The following is a 20,183-nucleotide window of genomic DNA, read 5'->3' on the forward strand; positions in this document are numbered from 1 at the left end:
TTAGAGACGAAGCACAAGGATGGGGATTCAGAGGAGCCATCCCGGTATTTGCCTGAAGTGATTTAGGGACATCGCGGAAAACGTAAATAAGGATGGCCGGACGCGGGTATGAACCGTCGTCCTCCCGAATGCGACTCCAATGTGCTAACCGCTGCAGGAAGAGGTAACGGACATTGATGCATTAGTGAAAAGAAAAATAAGTACCGTTCATTGATCTGTAATGTTTTTATGCTTAACGGGAGATTAAAATGGTCACGAAATACATGTTGATGTCAATTTAAATTTAGTTCGAAAACGATGCTCATCACAAGGCTACATCAATCGTAAAAACAATCATGTTTCGTACAAAGCTGTCACATGTCCATTTCTCCATCAATTAATAAATGCAAGTTCCAGTTAATTGTCATTTCTCACCAGTGTAACAGTTTTAAAATAAATTTTTCACTTAAGGCATTAATTAACCAGTGTCAAGCAATACTTCTCCTTAGATCTACTTAACGGCCGTAGAATAGACTCATTGACAACAGTTTCTCGTGCCGAGTTACCTTGTTCCGAATCCCTCTCCCCTACTCTTCCCACTCTATTACTCGTCATGTGTCTGCCGGTTGTTCACAACTAGGACGCGAGTGGTGAGCCAGGTCGCACGACCAGATCAGTGAAATGGCCTGCTATGGATGATGATGATGAACTGCTGGTCTGTTGTGAATAAGGATGAACATGTCATCATTCGTCGATCTGCATCAAGTTACACATTTGTTTCAATGTGTCAGAGGCTCTTCACAGTAGCTCTTCGGGAAAATGAAGTTGCAAGCACTAATTCTCTTCTCCCTTACATATCACCAACAGCTATCCTGATTGAAAGCATGCTTTTGGGCAGTATGGACTGCTTCACCTGTCCTTACCTATGTATTTCACGCAACCCGCAACGTCTTCAAAAGCAACACGCGAAATTCTCTTATTCTATCACTCGCTACGCGCTAAGTTCGAGGGCTATTCGGAAAGCAAGATCCAGTAGGTCGCGAAAGAGAAACGATAGTGAAAGTCCGATGAAGCTCTGCACATATGTGTTGGGCAGTATCTCTGGTATGACTGTCGGTCGCATCACCTCATTTTTTTCAATCCTGAGCACACAGTGAGCACATAAAGATGCATAGAACAGTACTGTATCCCGCCATGTATGGGATCTCGATGAGAGGTTTCACCTGATTTCATGCAGCCCTACATAACGTACGTTTCATGTATTTCCTTCTTCATGACGATTCTCGGGAGCACACTGTAGGGGCAATGAGGACGCAGCTGCGGAGTTTTCGATGGGAACTGTTTGATCACTCACCATTCTGTCCGGACTTGGCTCCCTCTGACTTCATCTCTGCTCACTGCTGGCTATCAAGAGAACATTTGGCACAGACAACGAACTGCAGCCAGCGTAGAAAAATGACAGAAAGTACAGGCATCTGAATTGTATGATGAGGTTACTGGAAGTTGGAAAGACGCTATGAAAAATGCCTAACTCAAAGCAGTGACTATTTAGAGAAGTACCTGGAAGGTGCAGCAAATTGCTGCAAATAAAACATTTTTGATTTTCACCATAATTTCCATTTCACGACCGATCGGACCTTTATTTTGAATATCCCTGTCATTAGTCCTACAGAAAAAGTGAGCAGGATCTTTTTTTAGGAAATTTTATGCAATTACATTTTGCATTGGGATACGTTTGTTGCTGTAGACCATAGTTCTCGAGTTATTCAAGGAAAAAACGCCTTTGAAGGTCACTTTTGTACGTTTTTCTTGAATAATTCGATAGCCATCGCCTCTAATGATAATGTATTCCAATACATAATTTACATACAAAAATTTCCTACAAAAAGGTGCCGTTCACTTCTTTCCAGTATGACAAATAATTTTCGCGAGAGACTATGAAAATCTTGTGATTGGTATTTGAAGGTGTTGCGGGTTGCATAAAACCCATAGGCTGGGGCACCTGAACCACCCTCTACGTACAAAATTGGATGACAGACACCGTGGTAGCATATTGCAGTTGTATCATAACGAGGTAATCGAACTGGGTGTCAGTTTCTCTCCATTTTCACACGTTATGGTTGTTTCCTAGTGATTGGACATCATTGTCTATTATTAACAAAAGCAATTTTTATCGTCCAGAATCCTGCTACTCGTGGAGGTATTTAGAGCAGGCTGTGAAAGTCTCTGCTGCCAGTGTTTTCAGCCGAAGCTCTGACGGGCTCATATACCTCCCCTCACACATGGCTATGTGCGCAAATTTCGTGCGCTACCCCTTTGCGCTTACGGTGCGCGGAAACGACGGCGCCGGCCGTGTTTGCAGATAGAGGCGGTGGCGGCAGGTGGGAGGCAGACGGAGTGGGAGGCAGACAGAGTGGGAGGCGTAGGCGGAGGGGCGGAGAGGGTAGCGCCGGCGGCGCAGGCGCGGTCCCGCGCGCCGGTCAGCGACTACCGCCGGCGGCCGCCGGCCACTGCACAGTCGGCGTCCACCCGCCAGAGCGACCGGACGCCGAGGGAAGAAGCTCCGCTAGCAGCCGCCACTACTGCCGCCGCCGCAGCTGCTGGTACCAGTCGGGGTGAGTAACCCGCGCGCTTTCCCTCCGCGGCCTCTGCTGCCTCTGGCGCCGGCGCGGTCTATTGATTCGGTGTTGGTCGCTTCCTCGGGCCGTAGCAGGCGGTTTCCCGGCGTGTCTCAGTAGCCGTCGGGTGTCGCACGCGCCCCCGCCTCGGGTAGCGCCTACCCGCCCGCTCGCCGCGCTTTCTGTGTTTTCGTCTCATTGTCGTCCTCGCTCTGTCTGCTTGTGCCGCAGACGAGGCAGATATCAATCTCTAGTCGAATTTGTAAAACCGAGATCTGATACGTTAGAATGCGTTTTAATCAGATGTTTGTTTACAACTATTTCTACTCTAGTCTTGGACATTACACGCTTTTTTCTCGAACACAGAGCTTGCACTCTGCACAGTACGCTGATTAACAATTTCCTACACTATATTTTCCGCTTAAGAATTAACATCTTCAGTGTAAGACGACTCCCTAAAACGAACTAGTTGCCATTTTATTATAAAATTGTAAAGTGCACGAAAAAATTTATTTTCGACCTCCCATGCTATAAGGAGTGCACTGTGTCTGTATCGGTTTATTTATTCCTTGGCCAGAAATTTTAGAAAAATAATTAGAACAAAATTTTATTTTCGTGAGAATAATAATTGTCAATCATAAAACTTTCTAATTACTGAAATATTTATGGGGAGACAATATTCCTTCTTGCATCTATTTGCATATAACGTCTCCATTAGCAATATGTATAATGTTCCATTTTTTATGTTGAATGCTGTGAAATATTGCATGTACTTCTTTTTTTCAGGACTTCATCAGATGTCTGCACGCTACGGCGTATACATGTCAGGTATCTGGTAATACTGATTTTCAGCACAACACTTTCAAAGCAACACGCCGTCGACTCTGAACATAAATACATTGTTCTCTGTACATGTTGTTTATGATAATGTAATCGCTTGATTTTGTCTGAGTTTGCAAATCAAATAACTTACAGCTCCATCATCTTAGAAGATCTCCATGACGTCCAGCCCGTCGGACTACACATGGACCGAAATTTTACTACAATTCCAGCAATACATGGGCCGCACTACTGCAACAAATGTCTCCCGATTATCGAGAGACGTACCGTAAGCAATTTTCTCTCGCCCAGCAAAGAATATCATTCTTTGCACGGGGAAAGAAGCGGGATCGCCTAATGTAATCACATCCCTGCCAATTCGAATGCAGCTATCGAACACATTTTAATGAAATACAGTGTCATTACAAATAAATAATCTTAAAGTTTACTTTCAACTCACGTCAGAGCCTGCCTATTCCAGTTATAAATATTTATCTACATTGTCATACGTGTTTTTGCACATAATGTCTGCACATCTTACAAGTATTTTCGATAATACTCATGTTAATATTCATTTTATGGGCTAGACCATACATCAGAGAAAAAGTCTTTGAAAGACAGATTGTTGCAAGTAATACTTATTTTCAAAGATCTTCATCAATACCATACTGTCAGTTTCGAATACAGTACTTCGTGCTGCAAACACATTAACATCACAAAATGTTTTTTGCTGCTGACTAAATTCACATTTGTAGTTGATTTAATCTTTTATTTATGTTTAGATTTACTGAAAATACATCTATTATAAGTTTCTACAGAGTCTATGTCATCGCAAAATACTGACCTTAAAATGCAACAGATATCAATGTTCGAAGAGTCCAGCCCTATGTTTCCCAAAAACGTGAATTCAAACATCTAGACTGATAATCAAATGAAAACGGCAACAAGGTTACACAGCAGAAACGTTCGTAACTGTCTGACGTGTTACGGTACTTAACTTCAATGATGTAGTGGTGATACTTATCAGAATATTTCTCACTGCCAGAACGTTCAAACCACGACACAAACAAGCCCAGAAGCTAGTATCGGCACTCACAGCTGCGAAAAGAATATATTGTTTACAACGTACTTAGTTTGAGAAAAAATAATGGTTTGTTCTTGGGCAGAAACAGATTGACAGAGTGAGTGGAAAAATTTAGTAGAATTGTCGTTAATGGGAAACGTTCCTTCGCCTGAGACCGTCTTATGTCAAATCATTCACCAGGCAGAATAACAATAACAGGTTTCCGCATTTCTGTCGTATTGCAAGTAATTTGGGTTTGTATACCTACGAATAAAATTTGTTTGTGTTTCATATCTAAGTGTACACGGTGCACTGTGTGTATGTATTTTAAGTGTGTCATTAGGTTTCCCTGAATAGGTGCAAAAACTAAATGAGAAGACATGCATAACCCTGGTGTCAACACTTAGTCTCTTATTGTCACGGGACGCTCAATGCTCCAGCAACACGCTGTATGCGCCCATTCCAGAACATTCTACTAGTTTCGGAATTCTGGCGTTTCAGTAGAAATAATATCTCACATTTTTTCTTACTTCCCAGGTGGATATCTATAATAAAACTTCTTTTCACGACTTCCGTTCAGGCAACATCATCCCGTCTATAGATTTCACGTCATACGATTTTTTTTCAATCTGGCGACGGTTGAAATAGACTGCAGATTGCAAAAAACGCATCCAAATATGAACCAATAGTTCTACTCGTGAATTATTTTTCAATAAATAAAAAAAGTAACTTTCCACGAAAAAGTTCCAAGAAAGTTGACTCACAAGGGGACTGCACCTGCTCGTCATCATCGATTTCGTGGAAATTTGATGGTATATAGTAGGGATTGGCTACAAATAAAAGTGACAGATGATCAAGAGTTAAGAAAAAAAAGCATTTTTTGAGCGGGTCGAATGAGGCATAATCCAATTGAGGTAGCATGGTTAAGGTCTTTGTAACGACTGCTATAGCATCTGAGTAGTTGTAACAAAAACTATGACTAAAGAAGGAACGTTTTTATAATATTCAGACCGTTTGAGCATCAAGCCTTGTTTTCATTTACACGTTATTTCAAGATATCCCCTAACTGTCTTTTTCGGATGTGCTAAGAGCTGAGCTCTGTTGTTTGGCGTACCTGAGGAAGACAGCTAAGAAACCAATCGAAATATCGTCTAAATGAATAGATTAACTTGGCTGACAACTAGAAACGCTGAAGGTTATTTTGAGAAGGTATTCCAACGACCAGTATTACCCAAGTTCTTGATGAACAGCGCCCTTAGCTACAGTGACGGTTACTACTTCAGAAGAAAATGTACATGTTTACAATAAAAAATCAGGTTTTACTAACACTTCTGAGCAGAGGTATGGAAGCAGTGTAAGAGACCTCTTTCAGTCTGTGGCATTAAGAAGGGGCCTACTCGTCATCACCGACTTCCTACAAATATATGGTGTGTTGGGGTTGGCCCATAAATAAAAGAGACAGAAGGAGAAGCTCTAGAACAGTATTTTTGGCGTGCGTCACTCATGGTGTGAGCCATTTATGTTATCGGAGTTTCCAGGCATCAGCTGGAGCAGCGGAAAAATTACAGACTGGTGATCCAAAAGTCATGGGGTTGAGTCCCTCACCAGAATTCTTCTTCATTTTGAATATTTTTATGTTACTTAAACTGCAAATAAACGTAAATAATGCTCAACCTGTTATATTCATTAATAATTTCATAGAAGACGTAGGGAGGATTATCAAAGAGATATTTGGGATTGAAAATAAATTTCCTACAGAAGGTTGTGTTTAAAACGTCCACAGGTATTCTGTGAGTAACTTCCCATGGAGGCATTCTAATTACAGCGTACAGTACGCCGTATTACGCTAGTTTAATTTTGACCATCTAGCAATCTTTAGAAGCTGCACACGAAGAATAGGTTCCCGGTGAAGATGCCGAGAAAATTACCGCTGCCTCTGTTTTTACGGTGAATATCACCCCAGCACGTGCAAATCTGCATCTGCAAAATAATAAAAATATTTAATTTTGTGTACCAATTTCTCGTGTACTCCTTACAATCCTTCCCTGGAAACGGATTTGAAATCACAAATTTTCCTTTGTGTTTTCTTTCCATACCTTTTATGGAAATATTAATAAATACAATGTACTGAACTTTATTTCGGTTTACGTGCAGTGGGAGTAAAGTAAAAATTGAAAATACAATATTTTCGCTTCTGGTCTCTACCGCACGACCCTCGGATTAACGTTGTGTACTCTTCCTGCTGCTTTACCCATACACAACGGTAATCGCACGGGCGTGGGGTCCAGTCGCTATGCGGTAAAAAATTTCCTCTCACTGTTTACGTTACTCATGCTGCACATAATACAAAATACTACTCAATATATTTTATTTAATATTTTCATAAAAGACACGAGAAGGAAGGACAAAGAAATATTTCGGATTTGAAATACGTTTCTAGGAATCGATTATAAGCCGTACATGAGAATGCTGTGCATAAAATTAGATATTTTTATTCTTCTACAGGTGCAGATTTGCACGTACAGTGGTGATATTCACCGTAATAACATGGACAGCAGTAGTTTTCTCGCAATCTTCACCGGAAAACTATTCTTCACGTGTAGCTGCCGATGATGGCTCGAAGATCAAAATGAAACTAACATAATACGAAATTCTGTACGCTGTGTTTAGAATATCTTCATGGCAAGTCACCTACAGAATCCTCGTGGACGTTATAAACACAGTCTTTTGTAGGAAATTTATTTTCAATCTCAAATATCCTTTCGGTTTTCCTGTCCATGTCTTCTACGAAAATATTAATAAATACAATATCTTGAGTATTATTTAGGTTTATTTGCTGTTTAAGTAACGCAAAACATTTAAAATTAAAAATAATTCCGTCGAAGGACTCAAACTCACGACCTTTTGATCGCCAATCTGTAATTTTTTCGCTGCACCAACTGATCTCTGGAAACTCTGCTTACATATATGGCTCATTCCTTGCCCGACACGCACCATAAATTCTAATTTTACGAAACTATTGGCCATATGTAGCTCCCTCTTCTGTCTCTTTCATTCGTGGCCAAATACCTTTTATTTGGCTGAAATGGGTGATGACGAGTAGGTAACGTCCCTTTCTTAGTGCCACGGACTTAAAGTGGTCTCTTACATTGCTTCCAGACCTATTCTCACAAGATTTCGTAACACACATTTTTTATTGGAAACGTGTACATTTTCTTCGGAAGCAGATTTACGTCACCGTATCTAAAGTCGCTTTTCATCAAGAATTATGATAATACTCATATCAGATGATACGTCGGCGAAGTAATCTCCAGAAATGCTAGTTGTCAGCGAAGTTAATCTGTTCGTTTACACGATATTTCGATTGGTACCTTAGTTGTCTTTTTGGATATGAACAACAACAGAGCTCTGCTCTTGCCCCATCTGAGAAAGAGAGTTAGGGAACATATTGAAACAACATGTAAGTGATAGCATTAACTAGACTTGTAGCTCGAATAATCAGAATATTATAAAAAATGATTCTATTTAGTCAGAGTCTTTAATACAGATTATACAGCAGTTGGTCCAAAGACGCTTAGAGATTCTGCGAGAAACCGTCTGGAAATCCCACCTCAAATGGCTCATGTCTCGTTCGACCCGTGCAAAAAAAGGCATTTTTTTCTAAACGCTTGAAAATTTGGAGCTTCCACTTCCGTCACTTCCATTTCTCGACAAGCTTAGCACATGCAATCGATTTGGACGAAATCGGTGATGACGAGTTGGCGCAGCTCTTTTATAAATACATTTGTCTGGGATTTTTTTGTGGAAACCCTTTTTTAATGAAAAATGGTTCAGAACTAAAACTGCCGGTTTATATTTGGATGCGTTATTTATAATCCGTAGAATGGAAATTGTGCTGTTTCTTGCACCGACTTCTACTGGAACTGTCTGAGGCAATTCGTTACGCCTTCTCTTTAGCCTAATTAAACAACCCATGGCGAATCACAACACTTTTCTTATAATGTATTATACTTCATTTATCTGTACAAAATCGCACGGATGTTGCTCACATGGCTGACAGAAGTACGCTCCAGCAAACCAGTTGCAGGTGGCTTGTACAAAAAAGAAATGTATGTATAACGCAAAACGTTCATGCTACAAATTTCAGCACGCCTTTATTTTCTGGTTATCAGTGTTTGTTGTGAGAGTAAACTTGGAATTCTAACCCAAGACAACAACACGCTTCAGCAGTAGTCAGCGGTACACCACTAAACATATCGCTTACAATTTAACCTAAATGAATTACGAAAATCTCAGAAGATACCAGTAATTCCACACAAAAAATGCCGCCATGGTATTTTTTTAAAAAAAATTAGTCAGATATATTCTGGAGGACACGAGGGCGGAAGGAAACACTTCTCTGTAGGGTGGCACATCCAAGGTACACCACGTACTCAACAGTACATAGACTTTTCTGAATGGAGTTTAGTAGAAGAGAGGATTACATCGCCGTCATCGACGTGAAGTCTATTTTAACCGTCGCCGGACTGGAAAAAAATCTTAAGACGCGGAACCTATAGACGGGGAGATGTTGCCTGAACAGAATCTCTGAAAGGAAGTACTGTTATAGGTATCATCCTGGGAAGTAAGAGAAAATGTGAGATATTATTTCTACTGAAACGCCAACATTCTGACATTGCTGGAATGTTCTGGAATGGGGTACAAAGCGTGTTGCTGAAGTGCTGAAGCATCCCGAAGTAAGAGGAGACAAAGTGTTGCAGCTATTCAGAGACAGCTAACGATACACATAAAATATATACACACAGTGCACCGTGTACAGATATGAAACACGAACAAATTTTATTCGTAATATACAAACCCAAATTACTTGCAGTACGACAACAATGCAGATATCTGTTATTATGTTCTGCCTGCCGAATGATTTGAAATATCACGATTCTTAATCAAAGGAATGTTTTCTGTTAACAGCAATCCTACTAAATCCTTCTACTCAGTCTGTCAATATACTTCTGCCCAAGAACAAACCAATATTTTGCCTGAAACTACGTACGTTGTAACAGTATAAGGTTTTCGGAGCTGTGACTGCAGATACCGGCTTCTGGGTGTGTTTGTGTCGGGGTTTGACCATTCTGGCAGTGAGAAATATTCTGACAAGCATCACCATTCCCTCGTTGAAGCTAAGTACCATAACATATCAGAGAGTTATGGACGATTTTGCCATGTAATCTTCTTGCTCTCTTAATTATCACTCTAGTGTTTCAGTTCACATTTTTGGCTAACATAGGGCTGGTGTCATCGAAAACTTTTAAAAATAACATTTTAAGATCAGTATTGGACGACGACATACAATCTGTATAAAGTTATAATAGATGTATTTTCAGTCAATCTAAACGTAAATAGAAGACTAAATCAATTACGAATGCAGATTCAGTCGTCAGCACAAAATAAAAAAAAAAAAAATATTTTGTGATGATAATTTGCCTGCAGCACCAAGTGTTCTATTCGAAACTGATAGCATGGTACTGACGAAGATGTCTGAAAATATGTATTACCTGCAACAATCCATCTTTGGAAGACATACTACGTTGTTTGCTGATGTATGGTCTAGCCTCTAATAACGTAGTGTACTGTTTCTGCTGCGCCAATGGTAATCCAAGGGTAGTCCAGTCTAGTCCCTACGTATAAATTCTTTTATTTTCAATTTTTATGTTACTCACCCTGCACATAAACGGGAATAATGCTGGGTACATTGTATTTATTTACCTTTTCATAAAAGGCATGAGAAGGAAAGGTAAAGACAATGTGGGATTCCAAATACTTTCCATGAAGGGATAGTAAGGTGTACAGCAGATCGTCATATATGAAATTAGATTTTATTCTTTTACAGGTGCTGATTTGCATGAGCTGGCTTCACCAGGAGCCTATTGTTCGCGTGCAGCTGCCGAAGATTGCTCGAAGGTTAAAATTAAACTGACGTAATACCGTATCCTCTACGCTGCAGTTGGAATCTCTTCATGGAAGTTACTTGCAGAATACTCGTGGACGTTGTAAATACAATCTTATCCAGAAAAAATTATTTTCAAACCAAAATTTTCCTTTGCTTTCCCTTCCCATATCGTCTATGAAAATATTAAAAAATACAATATGTTGAGTATTAATTAGATTTATTTGCGGTTTAAGTAACGTAAAAAATTGAAAATTAAAAAAAATTACAATGAGGGACTCAACCCCACAACCTTACAAGGTGCACAAAATGTAACGCTCGTAGAAAGCCTCATCGTTCAACAATATTTTCCATGTGCTTCGCTAAAATTTGCGTTGCACGAATGTCATTGATATAATGAATTCCTTTTTATTTAAGATAACGCAGTTTCTATGTATTATATCCGCATAAAAAATTCAATCACGTATCTCATAAATTGAAGCTACAGAAAAGTACGAAATGTAGAGATCCCTTTAGCGAAAAATCACACTTTTTCGCATATTGTAGATTCTGTGGGGACTGGACGCCACCCGGAAATAAAATCATTCCTTGTTTCGGTCAGCTGATACCAAAGAACCGGATCTCAGGATTCTGTTCGCAGTCACCTTCGAAATCTGTATTTTATGAAACGATTCTCACGGGATCTCCCCGTACTACGTTATATGATTTTCCTTATACTAAATGTAGTGTTAAAATTTTTTCGCCACATTTGCGTGCATCTGTGCTTGTCTTCTCTCTCTCTCTCTCTCTCTGTCTCTGTCTCTCTCTGAGTGTGTGTGTGTATGTGTGTGCGCGCATGTGTGTGTTGGTGGGAGGGGAGGGAGGGGGTTCTCAGATAACCGCATCACTAAGCCGCTGAATTATGAGGCATTAGGTATTCATATGTCTCCCGCTTCCTGTCAGGCGAAACGAACGGCTGGCAGTTCGTGTCTGAATACGTGGCTCATATTAAAGAATGTTGGCCCTCGGGGTTTGTGCTCTCGAGGTTCGCTACGAGCTCCCGATGCGAATGTTGAACGAGGGTGAATACAGAAACGAGCAGACTACTGAAATGAGACAAGGATCGCTGTGCAATAAGAAATGAGTTTCACCAAATTTTCTCGTGACACACATTAAAGTTTGAACGAAGCAAAAAGAGAAGGATAAGCGGTATGTCAGGACTTGCAGCATTCCTCTTCTTATAGATTTTCGCGTTAAGCTGGACGGCTTACACCGTGAAAAGAGAAGACAATTTTATCTCAATAGCGACAAAGTCTTCTCTTAAATCTTGACATCGGATAATTTTTCCTCCAGTGACAATAAAAATAGAGGAACTAAGTACTGGGCCATGGCATAGAACAGCGTCAGCGTTTGCGTGAACGAACGACATTCCGCATTAGGTTGCGCGGGGAGAAGAATGAATCATAGCGGTCACGAACACCACTTCTGACTGGAATTACTTCCATTGCTGTATAAGTTGTTGGAAAGAATTAAATTCAATAGAATTTCAGTCCGACAGGCAACAGCACCAGCAAATGATTAGTTATTCCCATTTCGGGTTCCCGATAAATCTCAGTCGTAAGTCATATTGCACTTTAAATAAACAACGATTCTTCTAAACCTTTCCTGATTAATTCCTCGCGTACCATAGCTGATCTGTTTCAATGTACAAGTGTTAATGAGAGAACTTTTATTGTACGCTCTTGCTCGTAAGTACAGTAATGTCAGAACGTTTACACACAGCTAATCAACTAATCCATCCCGTAAATATCGTCTAACGCAGCTTACATTAGTTTTAATGAACAGATTTTCAAATAATAACTGAAAGTTGTTCTCGTTGACAGAGTGCCTTCACCTTTTAAAACGTCATATCTCACAACATGATTAAAAATCTTCCTCCATTCCCGGCATAAATGCTAAAAATCGGTCAATTAAGTACTAAGGAACGATTTACAGAAACATAAATCTTGACACGGATCATCGACATTCCTGTTTACTACACTCACGTATCGTTTTCCATAATATAACTAGTGCAGTAAGTTTCGATTTCCTCTCCCTATACCGAGCGAGGTGGCGCAGTGGTTAGACACTGGACTCGCATTCGGGAGGACGACGGTTCAATCCCGCGTCCGGCCATCTTGATTTAGGTTTTCCGTGATTTCCCTAAATCACTCCAGGCAAATGCCGGGATGGTTCCTCTGAAAGGGCACGGCCGACTTCCTTCCCCATCCTTCCCTAATACGATGAGACCGATGACCACGCTGTCTGGTCTCCTTCCCCAACCAACCAACCAACCTCTCCCTATATACGTGTCTACACCGTTTTTCTAAATAAAAAGTTAATCAGTTTTTCTAGACAACTAAATATGTAGTAACATCACAGCGTTTCTTTTACAGTGAAAAGAGGACCATGATCCTTCTAACCACAATAACAGAAACATTTTTTTTACATCCACACACCTCTGCAATATACCGTACGTTGCCCTGATGACTATAAGATTCGTCTTCTGCAGCTCTGTAACGCAATTCACGTCTTACAGAAACTGGTTAGATTAAGATCATAAAATTACACGTTCTCAAACACATATTCATACATTCCTGTAGGTGAGCAGGTTACATCTGGCTATATGACGAGAGTAATTACTAACCTCAACGTCTACACTTTTCTTAATGTGTAAACTTTAATTCGTTATTAAATGCTGTCTCAATGTACGTGTCCTGTTAATAATAGCTTCCGTTCTTTGAACAAGAGTCCTTTATTACTATTATTGTTATTATTATTATTATCATTATTATTATAAAGGCCATTTGACCAGATAACATTATGTGATATAATGAAAAAAAGAATACTAGTCGGAATTCAATGAAAAGCACAAAACAATGCATTCCATAAAACCAAATTTGATAAAGGTAAGAGAGCTATTGTGTGAGATATTCTGTCTGAAAGAACATTAATATGACCCCACTATTATACTAAAACATAAGAAAATTAGCAGAAAATCTAATAATATAGATATTCAGAAGTGTACATAAAGATACATAAAAGACGATCGTCAAATTTTGGAGTACTGTTTCACATACATGAATATATCTTGTTTACGTTAGCTCGGATGAATTACTTGCCGAGAGTAGAACCAGATATAATGGATGAAACTGGTGTGTGATATGCCTGAGATAGCATACATTCTACAAAATTAAAAAATAAATGCCGTAATAATCATCCACACCATATTCTTGCCCGATTTACGTGACACACCACAGAAAAATTGTATCCCATGTATTTTTAATTCTACAGCTATGTCATTCTCGCCAAAAGCTAATCTAGAAATAAGTAATAAATGTTTATTCGTCAAAAGGTATTGACACGTGTGTGGAGTTAACATGAAATTAGACTATAAGTATGTGGCGAAGTGGAGAAGAGAGATATGTCACGAATAGGTACGGGATTTTTCGTTATGTAGAGCCGTCATGTGAAATTTTGTTGGAGTGGAAAAAGTTTCACCAAATGCTTAGGAGTAACAACAGTCGTTATTCCAAAGGTCTGCTTTTTGCATGAATTAGAAATGAACACCGAGCAGTACACATCGAGGAAATTAACCACACTGCGCAACACAATTAAAGGATCACTTTCTGGAAACCCCGTAACTGTCTCCCGTTGCTGTGCATAAGTGTCAAATTAGGTTCAAAGATACTTACAGCCTTCCTCTGTAATGGTGCAAAAGCGTGGCTCCCTGTCGAGCCACCCTCGGCTCGGATATGCTTCAAAGAGCACATACAAAAAAAGGCCATAACTTTGAGCTGTAAGGTGGGGTAATGATGTTATATTGGTACAAATTTTTCCACAATTCTGCCCTAAGCCACAGTGGGTATGTCACACAATTATATGGTCGTCACAGCCCCTCTTACCCACACTGATATCTTCATTATCCGATGGAGATCAGAACCGCGTCGGTCACCATTGAAATCATGCATATTCCTTATGAGTGACGGAGGAAAACATTTCAGACATTCTGCCACTCAGAAGCGATACGAAAAGGTCTCATTGGTGGCATAAATGACGCCAATGAAACCACTCATTTCCCTGGGGCGTTGATTCTCACAGATTTCGCGGTCAAAAACGATAGTTGGTAGTGCGATGAGCAGGTGGTAAGTGTTCTTGACAACATTTGACGTAGCTGACACCTTCGGACGTTTCAACCTTCTCTAAGGACATGGTTGAGCTGTATCTGCATTGAACGTGATCGTACCCATTTTGAGCGCCGTGTGCAGTGCAGTTTTTAACCTCATGTACAGGTTGGCATCAGTAGGGAGCGTTAAAACCATTCGACGAAATTTGCACATGACCCAAAGCATCAGTGCGTACTTACGCTTTTTCAGCTCTCCTGCTTTCTGTAGGAGTGCAGCATTAAGATAGACGTGCATAAAACGGTAAGGAGTTCGTCGTCAAGCACCCCCCCCTCCCCCCCTTCGACACGACAACATACTCGGTGCCACCAACGCAACTATTTCGAGCACGCTACAAATTTACCTGTCAGAAACTTCGACACCAAATCAGCCTAGCGACTGGTCTAGCTTCTGAAGGTGGGAAAACCTCAACCGAGGAGTGTCAAAGTGGTTGCTTAACCCAAGGCACTAGAGCAGCCGCCAGTGAGATTTGGTGTCGAAATTTCTGAAGGTACATCTCTAACGAGCTGAACAAAGTTGCGTGGTGGCATCGAGCATGTTGCCGAACTGTGGGCTCTTTGAGGGACCCTATGCCATTTTATTCACGAACATGTTAATGTGATCACGCAAAGTAGCGAGGAAAACAGAAGGAATGAAAAAGTATAAGTACTCCTTGCTGTTACTGATCACGTTCAAATTTCGTCATATGGTTTTGAAAGGTCCCTAATGCTTCCAACCTGTACACGAGAGAAAAAAATGCGGTCGCGCACAACTCCAAAGAGGTGCGATCACTTTCAATGTGGATACAGCCCCGCAATGTCCTTAGAGAAGGACTGAAACGTTCAAAGGTGTGAACAGTATCAAAGATTGTCAAGAAAGTATTTCAGTTGCTCATCGCACTGCTAACTGTCGTTTTCTACCGTGAAATCTGTGGGAATCAATACTCCAGGAAAATGGGTGGTTTCATTGACGCCCCTTATGCCACCCAGTGAGGCCTCTACGTGTCGCTTCTGGGTGGCAGAATGTCTGAAATGATTTCCTCGGCCACACATATCAGAACCGCTTGATATCAACGGTGGATGTCGCAGTTCTGACCTCCATCGCAGACGCCCCAAAAAGAGGTGAAATGTGGGTAAGAGGAGCTGTGACGACCTTCTCATCGTCTGATACTCCCAACGTGGTACTGGGCAGAATTTTGGAGAATGTGGCATTATTACATCACCTTATACCTCACATGTACTTCCGAGCTGTGGCCTTTTTTCGCATGTGTCGACACGTTACTGCTTGAAGCGTCGCCCAGTCCGAGGGTGAAGTCGAATGATGCCACACTTTTGCACCCTTACAGAGGAAGGTTGTAGGCACTTTCGAGTCAAATTTGAAACTTATGCACAGCAATGAGAGACAATAACGGGGTTTCGAAAAAGTGAGCCTTTAATTCTGTTCTGGAGTGTGTATATTGTCTTCGCAGTTTCCCGTGTGTACTCAAGAAGAATGAATAACGGTAGCAAACTACGAGTGTTATAATTATCACCTCCTTCTTTAAGTATTCTATTTCATTAAAGTTTGAGGTAAAGGTTAAGAAAATTCTAAATTCTACCTTACGCATTTAAGACAAAAATCAGGAATTTTATAATGAGTGGTGAAATGTAAACTGTAATATTACAATTTAAACATTGTTAAAATTACTTAACAGCCGCAAATGTCTGAAAAAGAAAGCAAATGACTTGTAAGTAAATGTGATAGAATTTTTCGTGTCATCGTTTTCCGCCAGAAACATCGATCGGTCTGATTTTCTTTTTCTTTAGTGAGGTTTTAGTGTCAAAAATAACAATATATTCACGTTTCCGAACAACTTTTTGAGATAGTTACTTCTGAATCTGAGGACATTCGCATGAAGCTCTAGGGGAAAAAAAAAGTTGTCACGGCTTATGAAAGGTATCTTGACAATACACTGTTAACTCTTTGCGATGAATATTGTATAACGCTAAAATTTGTTTTTCATGTCGCGGCCATTTGCCTTTTTCAAACGCCCATCACTTACAGAATGAACTGTCTTTCCTTCCCGCATAAAGAGTAAAAGATCTGTAGCCGACCGCTGACGATCTTAGTTGCATGCGGCTATTCACCGCCGTAATTCTTCTACGAATGCTACTTCGCCATTATTGCTTTGCCGTTAAAGGACTGGGACCAGAATTTATGGCGCTATCTGCTATAGTCTTCCTACGGAATCACCGACTTAAAGATACAAGGGAGGAAATCTTCCCGGCTACGGTTTTGTCTTATCGCTCTCACGCTATCTCATTTATCAGCGCACCGAAGAGGCACTTGCATCTGTTCTTGAATGAATTTGATTGTGAAGGGAGGTTCTCTGCAGTAATATGCCGTGACGCTAGCTAACATGTACGCAAACAGATTCTATTGGGATGAAAGGCTTCGAATTATAACTGATTTTTGCTTCAAACCTGTAATTATTCCAATAAATTCCGAAGTTGGTGTTGTGAAATTCCTATTGTTTGCATGAATTGTCGGTTACTAAATTTTGTGCAGTTTCTATCTTTATATAACAGTATGATCACATACGCGTAAATTCTACATGAATATTTCAAAATGAATAAAATTTTCTGCACATACCTAAACGGGATTTTCTGTGATAATACTCCCTACGCGATCCGCTACTGATGTACGGTTGATGAAACTCTATTTCTGAAAAAGAATACAGTGAATGTTATGCATCTCAATATTTCTCTTATTTTACTGGCTGATGAAACCCATGCTTACGAAACAATTCCATTGTAGAAAATAAACTTAAAATTTTTTGGTCGTACAGGTGAGATACACCAGTTGCATCATCTATACTTAAGTCATATTTTCATTGTTCCAGTTTTATTGCCTGTAAACCTAAGTAATACGAAAGCACTTTGAAGATGCAACTGTGCATATTCTGACAATTTCATGATACCTGGTCACTTCTAAAATTAATATACGTAAATGAATTGCCACCTACACACACAAGCTTAATAAAAGATTTATCTACAAAGGCGTATATTCACCTGAAATATGTAGCGACATTACAGTTGTAATCTGTTGACTCTGTTCCTAAATGACATGTTCTTTGATGTTGGTTTAGCCCAGCAGATTTACCGCGCAATTCAACCACAAAATGTTTGTTTACAGAAAATTCTTAAATGCAAGTTAGTAACAAAATGTTTGTTTCTGATTTATATCGCGTACATGAAACGAAATAAATTCATTTCCCTTAAAGAATAGAGCTCTTAAAACCGTTAACAAAACTAGTGGTGGTGGTGGCTAGTGTTTAACGTCCCGTCGACAACGAGGTCATTAGAGACGGAGCGCAAGCTCGGGTTAGGGAAGGATTGGGAAGGAAATCGGCCGTGCCCTTTCAAAGGAACCATCCCGGCATTTGCCTGAAACGATTTAGGGAAATCACGGAAAACCTAAATCAGGATGGCCGGAGACGGGATTGAACCGTCGTCCTCCCGAATGCGAGTCCAGTGTGCTAACCACTGCGCCACCTCGCTCGGTAACAAAACTAGTGTACTGACAGTTTTACACTTAGTGTTGCCCCGTAGATTGGACTTACATTAAACTTAACCTGTGGATAATTTCAGCGTGCTGATAACTGATGAATACTGTACAGATAAAAATCGAAAATAAGATAGCCCTGCTGCTTCGATACGTCTTTGCATTACATTTGTGTGACGAGAAAGACTTCTCGAAGAAAAATGCATCATACATTATGAAAGATGTGAAAATACGACTTTTTAATTCCGTCTTCATATTCAACGATTTTAATAAAAAGAAATAACAGATCGCTGGTAGCATTTTATGAGTTCTGCAGGAGAAAAATCTAACTGTTACATAGTCAATCTTTGATTCCTGAATGGCAATTGCTGTAAATAACTGCCCTTTTATTTTACTGTGGTCTTATGCACCCAAGCGATGTTATATGATCAGGTTACAGATACCAACCATAATAACACATATTAAATTTGTTAATTCTGGAATTAAATTTACATACCCAACTAAGAAGCCCGATATCAGCAGTCTCGAACAGAAAATTACATCGGTAAATTACGAAAAATTACAGGCACCTCCTCCGCTTTGGGCCACTGCTCTTGTAGCTTTACGCTGAATGATGATTAGGGTTGCAAAAATAGCTTCGATGCTTTTGTTGATTGGATTATTCTCTAAATGAAGTTCTGAATAATAGCAGAAACATTTACGTTGAAAGCATTTCTACAACGTGTTTCCGTTAACAAAAGGAACTCGTTCACATTAGTCATTCAGACAATTCTGCGTAAGTTTCAAAACTTCTTTCCGTGTGACTTTCGCCGACGATAGACGGAGAAAATTCATAGCAACGTCCTCAATATAAAATGTAGCTTCTCCTTATAGCCGGTAAAGCAATAACTACTTGGCATATACCAGACAGCGTAGACAGAAGAGGGGATTGACAAACGAAGCGACCCGGGTTCGATTCCAGGTCAGTTCGGAGACCGTGTGTTGTGTTGTCCTCACATTCGAACCGTCATACTTGACATTATTATGATACGCCTGTTTTTCTTTTTAGAGGTTTCATTAGATACTCAGTAGTTTTCTAGATCTTGTCAAGACTCTGGCCTGAGTGAAATATTTCCTTATGATATAGACACTTCTTTCGTAACCTCATCGTCAACAGGGCGTTAAACTCTAGTAGTCCGTTCTTTCCTTGAAATCCACCGTTCAGAAAATCCACTGAATTTTTTCGAGCACACGTCTGAAAATCTAATGCAACAACTTTGGCTTCAGTCTATCGACTCGAGGATATGAGTACAGCCTTTTATATTTGTGACAAGTTCTTTGAGTCTATCGACTCGAGGATATGAGTACAGCCTTTTATATTTGTGACAAGTTCTTTGAGTACCTGGTCATATTTCCGATTCCATTGGAGATATGACAGCAAGAGGACATATCTTCACAAACAATTAAAGATACAACACTTCCGTTGAAATTTACATAACACTCTCATAGCTCCTCGACTTTTCCGCCTCATGGAGTATTTTGCAACGGAGCATGTCTATCAGAGATTGATAAATACACTGAGGTGTCAAAAGTCATGAGCTAGCGATATTCACATATACAGCTGACGGCAGTATCGCATACACAAGGTAGTAAAGGGAAGTGCACTGGCGGAGATGTCATTTGTACTTATGTGTTCATGTGAAAAGATTTCCGTCATGGAAATTTGGAAATTTGTGGCAAGGTTCTATGAGACCAAATTGTTGAGGTCATCGGTCCCTAGGCTTACACTCTACTTAACCTAACTTAAACTAACTTACGCTAAGGACAACACACACACACACTCCCGAGGGAGGACTCGAACCTCCGACAGGGGGAGCAGCGCAAACTGTGGCAAGGCGCCCTAAGACCGCGCGGCTACCCCGTGCGGCTATCCGTCGTGATTATTGTCGCACGACAGGTGTTCATGGACTTTCAACGTGGAATGATAGTTGGAGCTAGACGCATAGGACCTTCCCTTTCGAAAATCCTCAAGGAATTCAGTATTTTGAGATCCACAG

General features: G+C 40.3%; 1 protein-coding gene across 2 annotated transcripts in view; it reads left to right on the forward strand.

Annotated features, from left to right (window-relative positions):
• The first annotated feature begins 2,501 nt into the window (after nucleotides 1-2,501).
• The window catches only part of LOC126183723 (thrombospondin type-1 domain-containing protein 7A-like), a 1,149,604-nt gene continuing 1,131,922 nt past the window's right edge, over nucleotides 2,502-20,183 (forward strand). For both annotated transcript variants that reach the window (XM_049925914.1, XM_049925915.1), the window contains exon 1: nucleotides 2,502-2,594. The gene's annotated coding sequence lies outside the window, so the exon portion shown is untranslated. The remainder of the gene's footprint in view (nucleotides 2,595-20,183) is intronic.

This window comes from Schistocerca cancellata, chromosome 4 (genome assembly GCF_023864275.1).
Source record: "Schistocerca cancellata isolate TAMUIC-IGC-003103 chromosome 4, iqSchCanc2.1, whole genome shotgun sequence".
NCBI classification, from domain to species: domain Eukaryota; kingdom Metazoa; phylum Arthropoda; class Insecta; order Orthoptera; family Acrididae; genus Schistocerca; species Schistocerca cancellata.